We start from the raw sequence: 20,083 nt of genomic DNA, 5'->3' as shown, positions 1-20,083 counted from the left end.
ACAGGTGGCTCAGGCAGGCACACGGAGATGAAGCAGGCAGGGCATAAGTCAGGGACACAGGCAGGCAGGACAGATGCAAAGGTGAGCAAGAGCCAGCAAGGACAGGAGACCCAAAAGGCAGGCTGGGGCAAGGGCAAAAAGAATGAGACTCAAAAAGCTGTGATTCAAAAGCAAGTTTTGAAAAGCAAGTCTGTGAAAAATGAGGTTCGCTTTCTTGGTAAAATTTTAAAAGTTTAATAAAAAGACAATAAAATACAGAAATAAAAGGAAGGATTAAACAAAAAAATGATATGGCTGAGTGCCTGGAAGTCAGCCAAGAGCACACTTACTATCTTGGAAACACTCTTTAAATATGTTTTTCTATTGCATCAACCTGTTGCATATCCATAGGCCATTATGCATTATTCAAACATTCCTTTGAGTTTAGATGTTCTTTTGCTTGGTTTTAACCTTTGACTTGTCTTCATCCCATCCTGTAGATCAAATCAATATATTTTATTTCTCCTCATGGTTCCATCCTGTTCATCCCTAATAATGGAGAGTCAATAAATCCTTCCTTTGGGGTTCTGGTTTCAGTCACTGTTATCTTCATTCAGATAGGGTAATCCAAAAATGTGAGGAATCACCTAATTGCTTTCACCATTCTCTGAGTTACTAACATGAATAAAAACATTTTAACATTACATAGTCTCCATTTTAATATTATGCAATGGCCTAAGATATATTTACCACACTACTATTTCTAAGTTTTATTAACACCAGAAATAAAAATTATATTCATACAGCAAAGTTATTCCAACATTATACGTATAGAATTCATTTTAATATTTGCGAAAAGCCAACTTTATAATATGTATTTATAACAAGTCTCAAAAAGCCCCTCAAATCACCAAGCCTCAAAAGCAAAAGCAGTCTCCAAAAAGCCGCAAGACAAAAGAACACACTCAAAAAGTGAGTTCAAAAAAGTCTCCAAAAAACAAAACACATAAGACCAAAAAGCCCCCAGAAAGATGAAAGCATAAGCTCCAAAAGCCCCTAAATAGCAAAAGGCATAAGCTCCAAAAGCTCCTAGGTTTGTGATGCAGTTACTTTTTATGCCCCTTGGTCCCCCGAAGTCTGCCTGCTGACAGGAGACCATTGGCCCAGTCCAGCCTTTCTTCTAGTTGCCTCCTGCAGGTGGTACATGTGCAACCCCTCCCCCATGTGCTTCTGACCACCACTATCTGAAGCATAATAAAACTAAATTTTTTGACTCCTCATAATTTGATAGTAGCTTTTGCAAATGTTTTACTTTTAGGAAAAAACCCAAATTATTAATGCCATAGTCTCCACAATATGGTGGTCATTGAAAAAGGATACGGGAACTTGAGGCCTGTCTTAGACTTGAGGGGAAATGGAAATGCTTAATGTATTTCAAGTATATTACGTGCCTTTACTGCACTGAGAACAGTCACAGAATGTAAAACCATAACCCTTATTCCTACCTAATTCCTGCTACCAATATTTTTAAATTGCCTGCATTTTAAGTTTTCATGTGTGCATGAACCTCGTAAAGAATTTTGCAATTAATATAGGAGAAATTAATACTTTCCAAAAGTTTTAACTAGCATTGATTTCACAAATAAATTGTGCTACTTTGTTAACAGTTCACATAACAGTCAGTTCTCTTGTAATGTTGGAATTGGAGCATCTAGACTAATTCAACATCTAGAGTATTACTACTTGAACAATGTAATCACTTTGGCCAGAGTTGAAGTAAGCAGAGAGGATGACTGCACACATAAACCATCAGTGGAACACATAAATAGAAAAAAAGGGAAGAGTCTTAACTGTGGAACTTCTTTAGAGTAAAAAACAGCAAAATGGGTATTTGCTGTCAGAATAAAAATAAAATAGTTACTTATTTAAGAAGTAGAACAGCTGAGTTGCTATGGAATTCCAGAAACGGTTCAAGACCTAAAAAAACCCAGAAATTTAGTCTTGCCATTTCAGTAAATAATTGCAAGCATGTCCCAATATAATCCAAAGATATACTTTTGCACTATATTTTTTGCTGTTTTCTGTTGTTGCATGATACTACAACCCTGTATTAGCATAGAAATTTGAACAACCTTAGAGAGTTGTTTTTTTTACAGTTAAAAAGTAGTTTTCTTAAAAATAAATATGCCTATTGATATTTGTCATAGTGCTTCTTCAAAAAAAGAAGAGGGAAGATGGTATATGTTGGTTATATACTCTGAACTTTTGTTCTTTACTCTGAAGCCATGCTTTTCTCCTTTCATTGAGATTCCTTAGTGCTTGGTACACTTGAATGCCATTCCATTGGCCTCATTAAAATACAGGCTGTCTACAGAAATGGTGCTTTTACCTAAGCCTTAGTTAACTCATTTGTTAGCCAATCTTTACTGCTAACATAGGCTCTCCGGTAATTAAAGTTAGTGCCTTTATTTTGGTTCACCCTGACTTAAACCCAGCACTCTTATTGGTTTCAGAGAACGTACAGTAACAGGAAAGGAGACACAGCTGTCTGGTGTATATGTTTCATGGTCTGTGTATAACCACATCAGTGGATTTATCAGAACATTTCCCCAGGTTTCCTTTGAAAGAGAGTGTCTTGGGGTGATTTATGACAATGGTCTATTCCATGATCCTCTGCTTTATGCCCAAAAATGGCAGTTGTATCTTTAAGGCCCAGGACTGGGTGTGTGTGGGGCCAGGGAGCTTTGGGCTCTTTGGTGGACGTTTTCAAAGCCTCACTGGTCAGGCATTCCATGGCACTGTGTGTTCTGGTTTTACTTGGCTAGCTTGGTTTTTTATGGCCCAGGCAAGAAGCTTTTCTCTTCCCTGGCCTTGGAGAAGCTGCAGCAGCAATCTTTCATCTGCCTCAAGGTGAACTGGTGTCAGGGTCCGCAAACATATGCGGGGAACCTGATGGTTCGTTTTGGAGATCTCAAAGCGCAAAAGACACAACAGGGGACAAACCAGTTTGCTTAAACAAAAAATGCACTTTTATTTAGTGCCCACAATGCGATAGTAGGGAAAGAAAATAGAGCATAGTGAGAAAGATAGAGAAAGAGGGGAAGGGGGATTATAGCTACCATGTGGAGAGTCGGAGGTCCTCAAGACATAGAGATGCCCATAGATGCAATCTTCTCCAGTGGGGTGATCACAAAGGGTGCACGGGATCCGCAGAGTCTTTATAGGGTGGTCAGGAAGAGGACCAAGGCGAGTGGAATGGAGCCAAAGAGGGCACTGGGCCAGTGCAGGCACCTGCGTCAAAGTTGGGTGCTCAGGAACAAGCGGCAAGCTGTACCCTTCTAGCACGGTCAGTATAGTCAGCTCAGTCCACTGTAACAAGCTGCTATTGTTCTTGCATTCCGTTCTCGTGGAGATGCGTATCAGTCCTCGGCAGGCGCCCCACCTCAGCCAGGCCAGGGGCTCTCCCCAGTCTCTCCGGGGGTCTTGGTCTTCAACCATCGGAGACAGTTGTGAGGCATAACACATCCTCAGACAGACTCTGACAACTGGACAGCTGCTGGTCCATGGCTGGAGGAGCAGCCGGTGAGAGCAGGGCTGCCCGTTCTGATTCCAGGGCTCAGGGAGCTGAGCCAGGGAGATAAAGCACACAAAAAGGCTCCAGGTTGTGACTGCTGTGGAGAGGAGGTCAATGCCAGAGAGCCACTGGGTTTTCTCCTCCTGCTAGAACTCTTGTGGAAGTTTCATTTCCTTAGTGTGAAAGGTGGCACCATCTCACATCATGTGTTGGGAAGAGGTATTTTGTTTCAGATATTGAACTACCCTGACTGGGGCCTGACTTGAGGACTGTTAAGGCCTCCAAGCCTGTTACGCAGTTAAAATTCCTAGTAAGCTTGTGGTGCAGTTAGAAATAGATGTTAAGGTGTTTGGGAAATATAATGAGTTATTGAAGGTCACAGAGTAGAGTTGTTAGTAGGCATGTGTTAGCCACCTTAAAAGTAAACTAAACAATGTGTGTTTGCATTCTTCCTTCTGCTGTGTGTCAATGAAAGAGTTATTACATATATAAACTATGTAAAGTTCTATATAAGCTGCTGCACTGCATGTAATAAATGGAATCACGTATAAGTAACCATATGGGTTGGATCGACGTGAGTTCTGTCTAACCCTCTAACGTTATTAGTGGTAACCCTGGCTACATAATGGCACCTGAGCACAGGGACCACATTTAAAACCGTGGTGTGATTTATATTGAAAACATCTAGACGTTTTTCAGGGCTCAGGAAATGAGGGTGAGTCCTGGAGGGTTCTAGCTTAGACGTGTGTGAATCGTCAGGAGTCCTATCGTAAAAGTGGGTGGACTCTCTTGGAAGACTCCATGCTTGGACCTGCCTCAGAACCATCATGGTAGCAGTGCGGACCAGAACTGGACAGGCTGATTGAATGGAGCGGAGGGTTAGAACCGCGGGGCGAAGATTTGGCGTCAGCACCACCTCATGGATTGAAGGTAAGCTGCAGCGGAAAAAGAAAAGATGGGTCAGGCCAGGCGTGGATGCAGATTTTGGTGTTGCGGTGCAACATTTCTGTAATATCCTCTCTAGGAGAGGTGAAAAGTTAAAGAAGAGTGAGCTAGACCAGTTGGCCCTATGGGCCAGGAAAAACAGAAAGTTAAACAAGCCATCCTTGATATTCAGTACCTATGAATGGAGGGAGATTGGAGAGCTGCTTCAGAACTCAGTAACTTCTGGAGGGAGAGACAGAAAAAGTGCCCGTGAGTTTTGTGTGGTGTGGCAGAGAGTGTACTGTACCTTGCGAGTTGTCTCTGCTGAGGAAGGAGTAGCTGCGGCAGCGACCCAGGCTTTTGAAGAGGCAGAACAGGAAAAAATAGAAATCCTGTCCCTTCCATCCCAAAGATCCGACAGAGCTGCGAAACTTTTCAGCATGTATGGCCGTCCAGTTCATGGTCTGACTGCTTCCGTCAGTCCTACCCCGCAAAATGTTTTAGATCATGTGACTCAGGCAGAGGGCTCGTCCCCTCCACCGCTGGGACGGACTGAGAGCCAACAGGAAATGGCTCAGCTGCCCCACTCTGTGGGCATGGAGACAGGCGGAGACTCAGGCAGGGCTGAGGGTGGAGATGGGCAGTCCCAAGTGACGTGGCACAGAGGCAGGACGCAAGGCGGAGTGCGAGGCAGAGACCAGAGTGATGTGGCGGCACAGGCGGAGCAAACCCACCATCAGCATGCGCATGCGCTAAGTGACCCAGAGCTAAGACAACATGTCATCCATCAGTGTGCAGCAGCGTGCAGAGACGCCAAGTGCTGGCCCTCCCCTGCTGAGGGGACGCGGGCTTCAGAGCGCCTGGCAACCACGGCAACAACGGCTGCGTCCGCAGACACACCAGCATGGTCGCACAACCCCGATTTAACAACACATTCTCTTTTTTCTGATTTTGATTCAGGCTCAGAAGCTTCAAACAATCAAATCACACAGTTTGCAGCGCATGACAGATGGCACTCGCAGAAACAATCACAGTGTGTCACTGCCTCACAACACAGACAACATTCATCCAAATTGCATTGGGGTCTCCCCGGATTTGTTTAACTAACACATCATCATCATGAGCGAGAGCAACGAACAGCTGCGTGCTCTCTGCCTAGAGCCCAGAGAAACCCTGGCCTTTTTTCATTTTCACCAGCAATGGCCACACTTCCTCAAGAAAGCCCCGTCGATGAAATGTTAGAGAAAACAACTCAAGCAGAACAAAGTAGTCAGTGCAGCATTCATAACAACCATGCACAATGCAATCAAACACCAAGAACACATCATTGCTGCTGCTTTAACAAATGACAAACATAAGAACAAGTCTTCGCATTGCAACAAGTGAACCAGTGTAACTTGTTATCGATGTGATGAAATAGGCCATGTTAGATGATTATGTCAAAAGCCTGTGTGGTGCCAAAAATGCAATCATGACACTCATGCCACTGAAGCTTGCTGAAAATCGAGCAAACGCAGCATGCTGTGGCACCGCACAAAGACACAAATCAATGCCCTAACCCAAAAAACCCCGGCAATAGATGTACAGTCTCATGTCTTTCATTGGAGGCTTGCTTCTTGGCAAAACTTCCAGGAACAAATGAGATGTGATTGTGATCCCAGAAGTCATCAATGCAGCTCTTTCCAAACAAGTTCAAATTTTAGCTTATGCCCTGCAACCACCTGTGGTGATTTTGAAAGGCAGCAGAATTGTACAAATTGTGGCTTTTAAAAATTTCTTCCTACATTGCCAAGGCTGAAAATCGCAGACCAGTTGATTTAAAACTAATTTAATATTGGACGTATTAGAAATGTTAACAGCTAACAAGTTTGTGCCTCCTCAACAAAGCTTTCCTAAATCAAGTACCAGATATTGTTTTCTAAAGTGTTGAATGGTACAGAAACAACTGTGCAAGTACAGCTTCTGGTGCTTCTCTGGGTTTTCAGTCCAGAGCAACTTAATGACACCCTGAAATATACCCACTTGCTGTTGCCCCTGACTTTCTTGCTTTCAAGTGTTTGAGTCTTTGCAGCAGCTTTCTCACGCTGCTTCATGTAAACAATATTGTATTCTTAGAACTTATCTGTATGTTTTGCATAGTTGTTCTCTGAGAGGAGAACTTGACTGATGGTCATAGTGACCAATGGAGTCAGGAGGTTGTAACCTCCTTGGGCCAATCTGGGCCCTCTATACAAAATGTATATAAGTAGAATTGGAGTCAGGTAATAAAGAGCCTTCCATGTTTGACCCTGCTGCTGCATGCTGTTCTCTGTGAGGGTCCACACCACGTTGCAACGTGTTGCCCCTCTAAGGGCAGGGGTAACAACTTGCCATTGTTTTTTCTATGGCAAAAGAAAAACAGGGAGAACTGGGACTGATCTGACTAAAAATGCAATTGATCTGACCAAAAATTCGATTCTGCAGCAAAACTAGCCACTCCAATCCATCCTTCAAGTGACCATGGCCTTTCCTGTTCTTCCTAAACCATCAGTAATGACAGTGTACTAGCTCCTGAGTAGTATTAGTGTACTAGCTCCTGAGTAGTATTAAAGTATTGAAGAATTTTGCCATGTGTGGTAGCTCATGCCTGAGCAGATGAATGGCTGGGTGGATGACAGAACCAGCAAACTGAAAAGAGCTGTTGAAATGCTCAGTTACACTGCAAGAAGAGTTGTTGAGTTTTGCAGGTGTGGTTCTAAATAAGCAATCAAAAAGTCCAATGTGGAACCATCGTGTCAAATTCTTTGCATGTGGTTAGAATGTAATTCGAGTTGTGCAAAGAATCAAAAATGCACTCCTCAAGCAAACTCAGAATCAATGCCTTGGAGAACTGTTTTTATAGCTGAGCGGTGTGCTGAGACAATGCCATCGTGTTGTCTGTGTCATGCACATTCAGAGTCATCTGTGCAACAGAGACGCTGAGCCTGTCTGAATGCCTAGTTGGCTTACCTGTGTGTGTCCTCCAGCAAAAGTACCATCAAGCAAGAAAAGCAATCTGGATGACAATGACCTACCCGGAACACCTTCTGATGCTCTTGAACTTGATTTAAATTAACTCCATAGTGTGTGAAATAAGTAATTTGTGTAAATTATATTTATAGAAATTAAACTAAGTAAGCTAAGAATAAATAAATTAAGTTTTAAGATAATAAGAAGTTAAACATTAGTAAGTTAAAATTAAAATAATAAGTATATGTTATATCAATTTAAAGTTTTATTGTATGTAGGTTTTGAATTGGGGTTTTGTTAAAGTATACAAATCTAATTTGCAAAATTTAGTTGTTCTTTCTCAGAAATAAGAAGGCTTCAAAGGACACAGCAGTGATGAAGCACTGAGAAGTGTGTGAATAGAAGAGAAAAAAAATTTTGTATCATAATTGTTATAAGTTGTAAGCTGTTTTGTAAGAGTTTTGTGTTGTGTTTGAAGTTAAGTAAGTTAAATTAAGATGATAAGTTTTAAGTTAAAATAAATTAAAATAATAAGTTTTAACATCAGTTAAATAAGTTAAGAGAATAAGTTTAAAAATAACAAATAATTTAAGTAAGTTAAAATAATAAGCATAAAATGTTTTAAATAATAAATATCTGAATCTGTTAATCTTCTAGCTGATTTCTCATGTGCTTTAGCATTTCTTTTTTAACTATCCATAAGAGACATGTCTCCTCCAAATTTTCTGTTATGTGTTCTTTTTTTTACTGTTTAAGCATTTCTTAATCACTGTTATTAAGAGCTTTGTTTTAAAAATTATATTAAAGATATCACTCTAAATAAGGCCAAGGTACTGGCCACACCTTGATTTTGTCTAGAAGAGATGTGATCCTCAAGAAACCCAGATATTTTCTGCACAAAAGTATTTAGATACGAGTTGTTTTGACTTGATGATTTGATCTCACCAGCTGAACATGCTTTTGCAGTGAATTTGGGAGCCTTGCTCAAGAAAGGATACCCAGGTTTTCAATGGAAGAAAAGTTTTTCAGCTGTTGCAGAATCTGGGAAAATGAAATTATATTTTAATAATTAGTAATCATTAAATTTACATATGTGTTAATTGCTGAGAGTTTGTCGTGGTTTGAAAAGCAAAATGAGTGAGAGGCTCCAAGTTAGAAATATAATTTAATAAAAAGAAAGGTAAAAAGGTAAAAAATAAAATAAAATAGATGCAATAACACAAAGGACCACTGACAGAGTCAGAATACAACCTGAGCAGGATGGTGGAAGCAGTCCAGATGAGGTGCTCTTCCTGAAATAGTGATCCTGTAGAAAGGTCTGGTAGCTCTGGTCCTCTGGGAATTCAGTAGGTAAGGGCTGCTTGTACTGTTCCAAATACCAGATTATATCCAGGTGAGAATGCTTGGCTCCTCCCCCTGGGCAGAGCATCTCACAATGGGATGAGGAGTTGTGAAGTGGGTCCTTGATGGCCCATTAAACAGAGATAACTCCTGGAGGGAGTTACCTGTGAGCCATGGGCAAGGCTTTGATGGGCCATTAGCAGAAGACAGCCCAAAAGGCAGAGGGCCTGGAAACACTAGAGCACTGCCCCACTTGGTTTTCAACAGTTCATGAAGATGGTGATAGAATAAATACTTTGTGTACATCCTACACTACAACCCAGGACACAGTTGTTTACTGTTTGTCGTTTAAGAAACATTGGAGATTGGACCAAGGACTTGATCCATCCTGCACTCATTCTTTTTATTGTTATTATAGTTATATTAATAATTTTGTCATGTGTGTTAAAGTGTGTATAAAATGCAATTAATCATGCTTTTGACTCAGTTTAGGTAGTTCAAAAGAAAAACGGGGATTTGTTGCATATCCAGATATTGAACTACCCTGACTGAGGCCTGACTTGGGGACTGTTAAGGCCTCCAAGCCTGTTACGCAGTTAAAATTCCTAGTAAGCTTGTGGTGCAGTTAGAAATAGATGTTAAGGTGTTTGGGAAATATAATGAGTTATTGAAGGTCACAGAGTAGAGTTGTTAGTAGGCATGGGTTAGCCATCTTAAGAGTAAACTAAACAATGTGTGTTTGCATTCTTCCTTCTGCTGTGTGCCAATGAAAGAGTTATTACATATATGAACTATGTAAAGTTCTATATAAGCTGCTGCACTGCATGTAATAAACGGAATCACGTATAAGTAACCATATGGGTTGGATCGACGTGAGTTCTGTCTAACCCTCTAACGTTATTAGTGGTAACCCTGGCTACCTTATTTCTCCATCATTTGCCCCTTTCTCTGGACATTTTTAGGTCTTTGTTCCTATGTTGGTGTGTGGTGGGGGATGGGGGTGGGGGGGGTGAGGTCAAGTTCTGGTGGTTCGATGTTTAGCAGCTATTTACTTTTCTTCCTTGCCTTGTGGGCATGCTGTTAATAAACAGTTGTTTTTTGCTTTGGGGTTTTCTTGGTTTTAGGGTGAGTCTTTTTTTTTTTTTTTTTTTGGGTGGGGGGTTGCCTTTTTTTTGTTAATTTATCTAAATTTTTTTTCACTTTCCTCTATTAGTGTTAACTATTTATTGCTGGATTGTTGAAACCCTTTAGAGGAGACTACTCATTGCAGAATGTCCTCTCAGATTTGTCTCAAAAACTAAGAAAAATACACTGTCCTAGGGTGCCTTTATAATGCTTGTATCCCCAATCATCTGTTCTATTTGTGCTGTATATTGGGTTCTGCACCTTTCAGACTAATTCTGAGAGCAAAGTGGGGAAAGAAGCACTGTGCAGTTTGTTTTCAGAGACAGCATTTAGTCCTCCACATTCTGCTCTTGGACTGGGTTTGTCTGAAGAAGAAATGGACAGCAAGACAGAGATCTTTTTTGCTTTTAGTTAGTTTTAGCTAGCTGAAGCAGAGAAGCTCCTGGGACTGCCGGGACTGGTTTTTTTTTTTGTTTTGTTTTTGTTTTTTTTTTTTTTTTTTTTTTTTGGGGACTGTTTAAACCTATCCTGGACTGAAAAACCTGGAAGAGCATTAGGAGCTCACACTGGCGGCCCACTGGGGCCTGGAGTTCATCGTTTCCCAGGAGCGCTAGAGGGGCTGGGACTAATAAGAGACTGAGAGAGCCAAGCTACACCCACAGCAAGAACTTTCTCAATTTGCCATGTCACTTCAGAACAAAAGGTTTTATTATTCACTTTTTGTGCTTGTGGGCATTTTGTTAAATAAATAGTTTTTTCCATTTTGTCCTGGGTTGCAGTGTAGGATGTACACAAAGTATTTATTCTATCACCATCTTCATGAACTGTTGAAAACCAGGTGGGCTAGTGTTCTCCCAAGGGTGTCTTCTGCTAATGGCCCATCAACGCCTGGCCCATGACTCACAGGTAACTCCCTCCAGGAGTTATCTCTGTTTAATGGGCCATCAAGGACCCACTTCACAACTCCTCATCCCATTGTGAGATGCTCTGCCCAGAGGGAGGAGCCAAGCATTCTCACCTGGATATAAGATGGTATGTGGGACAGTGCAAATAGCCCTTACCCACTGGATTCCCAGAGGAGCAGAGCTACCAGACCTTTCTACAGGATCACTATTTCAGGAAGACCATCTCATCTGGACTGCTTCCACTATCCTGCTCAGGTTGTATTCTGTCTCTGTCAGTGGTCCTTTGTGTTATTGCATTTATTTTATTTTTATCTTTTTACCTTTTCTTCTTATTAAATTATATGTCTAACTTGGAGCCTCTCACTCGTTTTGCTTTCAAACCACGACACATTTTTCTCTTGGGACATTTTCTCCAGACCCGTTGTGGGAGGGGCCATTTGGGTTTGTTTCCCAGAGGGACCCTATTTGGAGGTTTTCTCTGAAATCTGCCCTAAACAGGACAGAGGAATAGCCTGTCTTGAGAATGATCAGATTATCCTTGGGAGGTCTCTCATTTGACAGAATTTATTCCAAGACAGGAGATTGAACCTCTGTATTGAATATTTCTGTATTAAAGCATATTTGAGGACAGAAGGTGCTTGTGCTTTTTCATATTGTACTTAGGTTTTTTAAATAAAAACTGTCTGAAATTAACTAAAAACTTTTGATAAAAAGGTAGGTGAACTGCAGTGTGAATCCCCACTTCAACTACTACAACTAAGAAAGTCACATTATGCTTGTAGGGATTCTTTGGAGAAGAAACTGTGCTATTGTTGTCCAGCATTAGTTGCTAAGTCTAGAGCAAAACAATTTTTTTTACAAAAACAAACAAGAATATTGATTTCTTCTATGTTCTACCCAACTGAAAGAAGAGGAGTTGTATATTCTGACTTTTTTGTAGTGATTCAACTCCTTTAGCAGAACCGATGGGGATTTGTTTCTTTGTAAATGGAAAAGTTCAGGATAAAAAAGGACAAAAGAGATTTAGTTGTCTGATTTCTCTACAAATCCCTAGTTGTTTCTAGCAAGACTTGAATCAAAATTAAGAGACTTCTTTTTTTTAAGTTTGCAAGTACTTGGGTTTTTTTTCATTAAAAGACATATATATAGTGGATTCTGCATTTATGCAGTAGTATCTAGCCAAAATAATAAGTTGGAGTATTTATTCTCTGCAATTGTGTAACAATGATTTAACTCTCTGCATCTTAATACAGATCATGTAATGACTGGTTAATTGGTTAATTGAAGGTCTAACTGCTTTATCCATTGAATGTTTGCAGGAGCTCTTATTCTGATGTAATGGTTTCTCTGCTAACACTTGTTACGGTTTCGTCTTCCCTTTACACTGACAGGAGGAAATTAAACAAAAGCTTTTGAAAAGGCTAGTTAATTAGAGACAATAAATTTTGTTTTGCAGATGTAGACTCCCAGATGATTTAATTTTCAAACAAAGCTAATAGAGCCCATAAATTTGTGCTTACCTTTTATTTGCAGTTTTAAATTTCCAATCAAGTTAAAGGTGACAGAATTAGGAGACCCTTTGCATTTTGCAGTGTGCTTCATCTTACATGACAACTTCTAAGATATCAGTGGCATATTCACCATTTAACTTATACCATGCAATCAGTTGAATATCATTAAGCAGTATTGGCAAGTAAACATTTCTCAATTAGACAAGGTACTAAAATTAAGAGAATCTAACATCTGTTTTCATCTTGGCTGCCTGTGGCCACTGAACTGGCTGGATGAGCAGGGGCTTAGCCCAAGTAGCTTATGCAGAAACTATAAACCTGAGACCATGGGAGACGGGATACTCAAAGGATGGATATTAGGATGCTAATGGCATCATTCCAAAATAGGTCATGTCTCTGGTTCTGATTCTCCATTGGTTCAGAACCTTTGACGTATAAGGTCATGTCCCTATCCCGTGTTTAGGATTGGACTCCTGCCTTCAGGTAACCTCATGTATGGTTAAGTTAGCCCTGCTGACAGGTCTTTGGATGCTGCCCCCTGGACCATGCAGTCTCTGCATTTGTTATTTTGCCACCATTAAAATTTTATTTTTCGGGCACTCCATCATTCCTCTATTTTCTATTGCCCCTCTATTTTTGCCCTGCCCCGGCTGCACCAGACTTGGAGTTGCAGTGAGCCAGACTGCATTAGCTGCAGACTGCTTCCAGACCTTGAGCTTGTCACTTTGCCTTTCTAGAACTATTTTCTTAAGAGACAAAGCTGTGACACCATAAACATTTTGGGAGGGGTTTGAGATCCAAAAATGAACACAGACACTGTGGAAGTAAAGAGTTATATTTAAAAACAAACTGTCTTAGCACTTCTAGGATGGGATACATAAAACCAGAAGAACTAGTCCTCCTGAAACATCATAGTATAGATCTGGCATTTAAGTTCTTTCCTTAAAACCAAGCAAATGTTTTGAATCACTTGAATATGGGAGAAGTTTGTAACTATTTGCCAAGATTCCTGCAAGTTCTTTTGGTGAGTTTCAAGTAGACATAGATTTCTTTTTATTCTCTGTCTTAGTTTGAAAAAAACAGGTGTCCACTAGGGAGGGGCAGGGCCTCCCTCAGAATGGAGAATTCAAATCCCCTACCTCCAAATTATTATAATCTAGAAAACTAAAGGGGTTTGCAGGCAGAGGTATGGGAATACGAATAACAGTTCTTTACTAGTATGTGTAACAAGGCAAACAAACAACAACAACTACAGCATTAACAATAAACAGAACCAGGAACCTCAAGGAACCCGGGGAGTCTGATCTCAGTACTCCTGAAGGACTCTGAGAGCACCAAGCTGGAACGGTGGAAAATCCCGCGCTGGTGGATGAGGTACATCAGAAGCTTCAGGGTGGTAACTGGAACAGCAGGGATGTCCTGGCAGACAGCAGAGGGAGTGCAGGACCAGAGAGTAGCAAAGAGCCTCAAAGCACTGCCAAGGAAGCTACCGCGGCAGGACAGGTCTGACCCAGCAGGGCAGGAGGAGGCGAGCTCAGAACACCTGGACTCATGAGCAGGTGATGGTAGATTTTCCAGGACTGGAGTTGGTGGTGACAGTGAACTCCTCCCACAGCAAGCAGCAGCCTGGCCATCCTCTCTCCAATGCCAAGAGCAAGAGGCAGAAACTGCCTCCAGCCCTGTTCTTTATCTGCCCCCAAAGCTTGTGCTATCTCCCCACTATGAGAGAAACTCCCAGAGACCCAAAGAAGTGTAGCCAGGTGTTACAACTCCTCTCCTTTGGCCCCTTTGTTCTGCTTAAGTATTTGTAAGTACCAGTAGTTAGTTTCCTCACAACTTAATGGGGAAAATTCTATAAGTAAAAAAACCCCAAATCTAACCCCCAGCATTCTCCTAACACTTGGAGAGACAAGCATTTTCTTTGTTCTGTGAGTACATGTCTTTTTCAAAACTCAGTTAATGGCTTGCTTAATCTATTACTAATCATAATTTACTCCATGTAACTTTGCTTACCTTCCATTACCATGGAAAGGTTGTAGGGAAACCAGGTTTCTAGCTTAAAGGAAAAGCTGGGAAAAAAATCTTGCTCCCAAGTTCCCAACTTGACTGTTCATGTTTCTAACTGGTTGCATTATTCAAAAACGTTGCTTAGTGAGACTTGCTGACTAAGTCAATCAGAAACTGTAGTGTTTAGACTCAGAGCTGCAACTATGTTAACAAGGAAATGAACACTCAGGTAGCATGTGAAAGGTTGGGATTGAGAGCCATTTTCTCTGTACATAGATATAATTAAATTAAATGTTTGCATATAATTTTGGGTGTCTTTGTCATAGCTGTATCATTCCAGGCTTTAAAAATTAGCTTTAGTTCTTGGTAATGATACAATAATTTGTGTTAAAATTCACCATACTAAATATTAAAGAAAGCTAACAGCAAATAGTTTGTAATTACTTTTGGTGATACATAAAGAGCAGCTTTTTTCCTACTTCTCACTCTCTTCCAAAACCAGGACTAAACAGAGTTGTCTACAGATGCCAGGTTATCTGTACTGCAAATTTAGAAGTAGGAAAATGTATTTTTTAAAGAGGTTCAGTGAAAAGCATTCTACATGAGTACTATTTTAAAAATCATTTTCTCTTGCATCTGACCTACCTAATTTATATGGTGGCATGGCCTCAATTTTCTGTTTCTAAACATTTTTGTATGTTGGGGATGGTAAATTTAGACTACAAAGGGAATACATCATGGTTAACAATGAAAAGTTGGATTTATTAAAAGCTTAATTAGAATTAAATTACACAATCTTTTCCCTGTAATTTTATATATATATATATATATATATATATATATAAAAACAATGTCTGCCAAGTAAGTACAACAAATTCTGTAATGTCAGGAAGCAAAGTGTAATTCAGATTAATAGTTACAGAAAATTTTCTTAGCAAAAGGGTGGAAATGACTCAAACTGATATGGAGTGAGTGTTTGTACTTGCTCTCGGACACCTCGTGCTTATTTTTTTCTTTCTGTTCCTTTAAAAGGATAAGAGCACAATAGATCTGGCACAGATCATATTGGTGCTTGTGTTGCCTGTCCACTTGTAAAAAAGTACAGCTCATGTTCACCTAAGCATTTAGGTTGGAAAAGATCTCCAAGATCATTGAGTCCAGCCTATCAGCTTTGTTCACCAGACCAGGGCACTAAGTGCCATGTCCAGTGACTCCATCACCTCCCTGGGTAACTCATTCCAAAGTTTAACAATCCTTTCTTTGTAGAAGTTCTTCCTATTGTCCAACCTAAACCTCCTGTTGATAGTTGTCTGGCAGATTAGCCTCACTCTCACTTGGCTACAGCCTCTTGTGAAGGAATTGTTGAGAATTATGAGGGTTCCCCCCCAATGTCCTTTCCTCCAGGCTGAGGTCCTCAGCTCCCTCAGCTGCTCCTTCTCAGACTTGTGCTCCAGACCCTTCTCCAGCTCCACTCCTCTTCTCTTGACATGCTCCAGCATCTCCACATCTTTCTTGCAGTGAGTGGCCTAGAACTCTATACAGGATTTGAGCTGTGGCCTCCCCAGTGCCCAGGACTTGGGACAATCACTGCCTTCGTCCAGCTGCCATGCTATTCCTGATACAAGTCAAGTGCCATTTGCCTTGGCCACCAGGGCAGGCAGCTGAGTAAAGGCTAGAAGCTGAACAAATGGCTTCATTCTGAGAGCTCAGATAAGGGAAGTCTGAGTAAGTGAAAGCAGTATGTGTAGAATGGACAATGATGATGACAATAGTTGGTGCACAGCCAGTGCAGAGCTGCAATTTGCCTGTGTTGAGAACTACCTCTGAGAAGAGCATGACAGGAAAAACATGTGGGCAAAGGGTGAGGAAGGACAGACTTGAGGGAGAAAGTTGTGGAAATTTGTCTGTCTGGTATTGTATATTACTGGCTTTGCACATGAAAGCGTTGAGTGGCTTTGACAGAAATGGGAGTGATTCAGTTTGTGGTGTCAGGATTGTTACAGGCAAAACCTGACAGAAAACCCAATTGTGTAGTGCCTTTTGTGGGGTAAATTTGAGCCCAGAATTAGATTTCTGTTTTGTTTCCAGAGCTGAAAATAATATTGCCACTGCAACAGCTCAGGAAAAAAAACAATAGTGATTGCTCATATGCGCTAATGAAAAATCAGATGAAAGAAAGAAAGAAAGAAAGAAAGAAAGAAAGAAAGAAAGAAAGAAAGAAAGAAAGAAAGAAAGAAAGAAAGAAAGAAAGAAAGAAAGGAAGGAAGGAAGGAAGGAAGGAAGGAAGGAAGGAAGGAAGGAAGGAAGGAAGGAAGGAAGGAAGGAAGGAAGGAAGGAAGGAAGGAAGGAAGGAAGGAAGGAAGGAAGGAAGGAAGGAAGGAAGGAAGGAAGGAAAGAAAGAAAGAAAGAAAGAAAGAAAGAAAGAAAGAAAGAAAGAAAGAAAGAAAGAAAGAAAGAAAGAAAGAAAGAAAGAAAGAAAGCCTCTGAAAAATACCATAGAATTTCATGCTTCATTAAAAGATAACTTCCTTGCTAAAAAAATAAGATATTTCTTTCAAATAGTTATCTTGAGGTTCTTTAGAGTAAAGAGTCTTTATATATCTATGACCAGATCTTCTGCAAGAGATTATGTGAGTAGAAACTGGATAAATGTTAAAATTAAGTAGTTGATACAGAATTTTAAAACTGTTTTTTCAGCAGTATCTATAATACACTTAATTGTTTTTGTTTAATTCTCACATTAAAAGAGAAAAACATGTTGATGGAAAAAAGGTGAGGCCAATTTTATAATTTAGGAAAGAAATTTTAAATAACTAACTGTTTACATTCTCATGTGGAGTATTGAATTTCAGCTAGGTTTGCTCTTGGAACTGTGTAGACTTATGTGTTGGGTTTGCCTGGCTTGATTTTTTGCTGAGGAGGGAAGAAGCCAGCCATGGCAGTGATTTTTCTGTAGGAAAGTGCTAGAAGCTTCCTCTGTACCTGGCAAAGCCAATCACAGGCTGGGTCCAAAAATAGGCATAATACTAAGCCAATTAAAGGAATTGGTAATGCCTCTATGATTACATATTTAAGAAGGAGAAAGCATGTGTAATTCATCTTTCTTCTCTCCAAGGGGTGAGGAGAGGGTCACTGAACCTCATCCCAGCACAGTTGCTGGGGTTATGCTGCAGTGGGGGGCTATCCCGGCATGGCAAGCAGCCGTGGGGCAGACACCATGTGGCCAGGGTTTGCATTGGGAACGACGGTGTGGTCGAGATCAGTGCAGCTGGGGTGACAAGGCCGGAGCAGCACCTCGCAGCTGCTGCTCAGTATAGCTTGCAATGAACTTCATTTGCTTAACTGCTTTTAGCCAGCTAAAAATTGGCTACTATAAGAGCCCTGAAAGCCTGTATAGATTCCCGTGATGGCATAGTTTATGTTGGGAGGGAGTTTGTTGCATCTAACCACCTCAAAGCATAGGGTTATACATGTTGTTTTAGTTGAGTAAAGAGAAATTGAGATCAGACAGTCTGAATATCTGTGGCTGTTGGAAAACTCCCTAGAATCTGAAGACTGAAACAAATAGAAGTCCATTTGTCACAGAATTTTGTGAGTTTTTAAAATTGAAATAGAAATAATGCTGGGGTTGTTTTTTAGGTTAGGAATAATATGTATTGAAGAGACTGAAAAGGAGATTCATTGCAGAATTTTCTTTCATTTTATGACATTGGTTTCACTAGAAAGAGGAACTTACTGGAAAGGTTGAATACCTTAAGATAAGAAACTTTCTGAAACCTATTTTTACTTTTTCCTTGGAGAACCTAATGTCTGAATTTCACCAGCATAGAAGATGAAAATATTCCATGTCCCTAAATAAACTTCCTTTTTTGTTTAAAAGGCTTGTGAGCTTTTTTGTGCGTTCATGCTAAGGGAAGGTCAAAAGGTGATCTATGCCAAACTATTCATTGACTATGGCCCTGTCACAAGTGCTTTGATTTGTTGAAATTGGTTATAACTGATTTAAAACAATATCCTAAAGCTTACACGTTTTTTGTGAAAGGGAACAGAACCTTGGACTTTGGCCCTCAAAGACATGAACTAGGTCATATAGAAAAGGAAATGCTAAAAAGCTGTGCTGCATAGGAGTTCAATCCAAGAGTGGATGAGCAAACTGGCAAAATTCAACTTACTTGTCAAAGTTTTCCTATCCATCTGGAGTATTTAAGAATTTTCCAAAACCTAACAGTCTCTAGAAAACCCAGGTATATTGGTAAATTAGAAAGCTTGGAAAAATGTTTAATTTCTCCTTTTTCATCTGATAATGATATTTTTTCTGATTGATAGAAGTGAAATTCTCTAAATTCGTTTTATTGTGAAAGGCCAAGTTCCTTACCAAGATAATTTGAGATTTAATTACCTCTTTGTAGTCTGGGAACTTGACTTGGCCATATTACTCAGCATGGCCTATAGCTGAGTTAGCTGTTGAATTTAGCTGTTAGCATTGGTTTTTACTCATAATGTTTGTAATTGGCAATTAAATTAAAAGAAGAAGGTGTTTCATCTACAGTCTTGCAAGAACTTTGCATTGGGTAATAGTTTGAATTTAGTCTTGGTATATGTGAAGAAACTATGATAACTTCTTTCAAGCTCTTCTAGTTTGATTTGTAATATTTTTCAAATTTAAAATTAAGGAGCCATTTCTTCATCTACTGGACTTCTAACTTCAATATTTGAAAAAGGTCTTGGGGGATGGTTTGGGGGGAAGACTTTTAATGTGATTTTTTATGTGTTTTTTTCTTCTTCCTTGTAGTTTACACCAACTGAGAATCTATTTTGTGATTCAAACCTTCTACGAACAACTGTAGTTGTAGAAATATGTTCCAGATCATGCCTGTCTGTAACTTCAGATGTAATGACTTGCTGTTGGTCAAAATGCTTTTGAAGGATTCTTCAAACATCTATAGGACTTTTGTTACTTTTTTTTAGTACAGTAATTACATTGGATGGTTGGATGTTCAGCTGAACAACTTTTGAAGGACTTTTTTTTTTTTTGTACACATTTGCAGTAATTCTCTCTGAAATCAATAAAATATGAACATAAATTTATGAGAGTGTGCATATGCATAGATAAGTAGGTGGCTGTATTTATTTAAAAAATAGGAGAGGAAAAAGTCTTGTAAAGCCAGTTCAGATTTTCTTTTGCTCTCTTCCCTCAGAAGAATCTACAACTTTCCTTGACATTTGATAAGATGACTAGAGGAATCCTCTTTTGAAGGTGTAGGTATCTGAAAGTGGTCTTGGCAGGTTCTACTTATCCTGGAGGATTTCTGGATGGATTGGTATTTCCTCATTGACTCTCAATCTGTTGGACGTTCAGAAGTATTACAATGGTCTGTGAAGATAGAACTGTAAGGACACATTAGAAACAGGAATTTATTGCAAACTTCCTGTTTCCAGATTTATGGCATAGTGGAGATACTTGATGTTCAAGATATCGTGTATTATAGATACATGCATTAAAAGGAGATGACAGTTATCTTCTTGTCTTAGACAGTAAAATAAGAGCTAAAAATCACTGCAGTAGTTAATACTGTATCCTTGATACTGAAACAATTCAAAACAAAATGTCTGAAATTTTGCTCCCATAATCTCCTGTCCCCCTTCACAAACAAAACCAAGTTATCTTGGAATGTGTTTAGACAAATGAAAACTGTATTTGACAGAGAAGAAAAACAACAAATGACAGA

The sequence above is a fragment of the Zosterops lateralis genome (assembly GCF_965231275.1).
Source record: "Zosterops lateralis genome assembly, chromosome: 2".
NCBI classification, from domain to species: domain Eukaryota; kingdom Metazoa; phylum Chordata; class Aves; order Passeriformes; family Zosteropidae; genus Zosterops; species Zosterops lateralis.
The sequence above is the reverse complement of the archived record's forward strand: the minus strand, read 5'-3'. Positions refer to the sequence as shown.